The sequence below is a fragment of the Arachis stenosperma genome, chromosome 2, assembly GCF_014773155.1.
Source record: "Arachis stenosperma cultivar V10309 chromosome 2, arast.V10309.gnm1.PFL2, whole genome shotgun sequence".
NCBI classification, from domain to species: domain Eukaryota; kingdom Viridiplantae; phylum Streptophyta; class Magnoliopsida; order Fabales; family Fabaceae; genus Arachis; species Arachis stenosperma.
In genome coordinates this window covers 47,104,295-47,106,270 of record NC_080378.1, presented here as the reverse complement: position 1 = coordinate 47,106,270, position 1,976 = coordinate 47,104,295, and the positions used below count along the sequence as shown (strand labels likewise).

The 1,976-nt window shown below is 35.7% G+C and overlaps 1 non-coding gene across 1 annotated transcript; it reads left to right on the top strand.

Annotated features, from left to right (window-relative positions):
* Positions 1-231: 231 nt before the first annotated feature.
* On the top strand, positions 232-339 carry LOC130964743 (small nucleolar RNA R71). The gene has a single exon (XR_009080819.1). It is a non-coding gene; the product is annotated as a small nucleolar RNA R71 (small nucleolar RNA).
* Positions 340-1,976: the final 1,637 nt, after the last annotated feature.

Sequence of the window (1,976 nt, the reverse complement as noted above, 5' to 3'; positions counted from 1 at the left end):
GGCATTCAGAGTATCAATCTCAAGAACTCCTTTCTTCTGATTCGTCCCATTGTTCACATGATTCCTTTCAGAAGTGTACATGAATTGATTATTTGTAACCATTTCAATGAGTTCTTGAGCTTCTGCAGGCGTCTTCTTCAGATGAAGAGATCCTCCAGCAGAGCTGTCCAATGAAATTTTGGACAGTTCAGACAGACCATCATAGAAGATACCTATGATGCTCCATTCAGAAAGCATATCAGAAGGACACTTTCTGATCAATTGTTTGTATCTTTCCCAAGCTTCATAGAGGGATTCACCTTCCTTCTGTCTGAAGGTTTGGACTTCCACTCTAAGCTTACTCAATTTTTGAGGTGGAAAGAATTTTGCCAAGAAGGCATTGACTAGCTTTTCCCAAGAGTTCAGGCTTTCTTTAGGTTGTGAGTCCAACCATATCCTAGCTCTGTCTCTTACAGCAAAAGGGAATAGCATTAGTCTGTAGACCTCAGGGTCAACCCCATTGGTCTTGACAGTGTCACAGATTTGCAAGAACTCAGCTAAAAACTGATGAGGATCTTCCAATGGAAGTCCATGGAACTTGCAATTCTGTTGCATTAGAGAAACTAATTGAGGCTTAAGCTCAAAGTTGTTTGCTCCAATGGCAGGGATAGAGATGCTTCTCCCATAGAAGTCGGGAGTAGGTGCAGTAAAGTCACCCAGCACCTTCCTTGCATTGTTGGCATTATTGTTGTTTTCGGCTGCGATGTCTTCTTCTTGTTTGAAGATTTCTGTTAGGTCCTCTACAGAGAGTTGTGGTTTAGCTTCTCTTAGCCTTCGCTTCAGGGTCCTTTCAGGTTCAGGGTTAGCCTCAACAAGAATGTTTTTGTCTTTGCTCCTGCTCATATGAAAGAGAAGAGAACAAGAAAATATGGAATCCTCTATGTCACAGTATAGAGATTCCTTGAGGTGTCAGAGGAGAAGAAAAATAGAAGGAAGAGGTAGAAGAATTCGAACTTATCAAGAGAGATAGAGTTCAAATTGTGCATTGAGGAGGAGTGTTAGTCCATAAATAGAAGGATGTGAAAAGAGGGGAAGAAATTTTCGAAAATAAATTAAAAAGATTTTAAAAACATTTTGAAAAATTGATTGATGATTTTCGAAAACTATGATTGGGAAAGAAATAAAGTGATTTGTGAAAAAGATTTTGAAATTAGAAATAAAAAAGATATGATTGAAAACTATTTTGAAAAAGATGTGATTAAAAAGATATGATTGAAAAGATATAGTTTTAAAAAGATATGATTGAGAAGATATGATTTGAAAAACAATTTAAAAAGCTTTGATTTTGAAAATTAATGACTTAGCTAATAAGAAAGATATGATTCAGACATTAAACCTTTCTCAACAGAAAAGGCAGCATACTTGAAATGTTGAATCAAATCATCAATTGTTAGTAAGTATTTTTGAAGATGGAAAGAAATTGATTTTGAAAATATATGATTGAAAAGATATGATTTGAAAAAGATTTGATTTTGAAAAATTTTGAAAACTTGAAAAAAATTTGAATTAAAAACAAAATCTTCCCTCTTGTGCCATCCTGGCGTTAAACGCCCAGAATGGTATCCATTCTGGCGTTTAACGCCCAAAACTCACCCCTTTTGGGCGTTAAACACCCAGCCAGGCACCCTGGCTGGCGTTTAAATGCCAGTTTTCCTTCCTCACTGGGTGTTTTGAACGCCCAGCTTTTTCTGTGTAATTCCTCTACTGCATGTTCTGAATCTTCAATTCTCTGTATTATTGACATGAAAAGACACAAATTAAAATTTTTTTTGGATTTTCAATAATGAGGAATAATCAAAATGCAACTAAAATCAAATAAACAATGCATGCAAGACACCAAACCTTAGAAGTTTGTATACTATTGACACTAACAAATTGAGAATGCATATGAGAAACAACAAAACCACGAAACAAGAGAATTTAAAGATCAGAGCAAG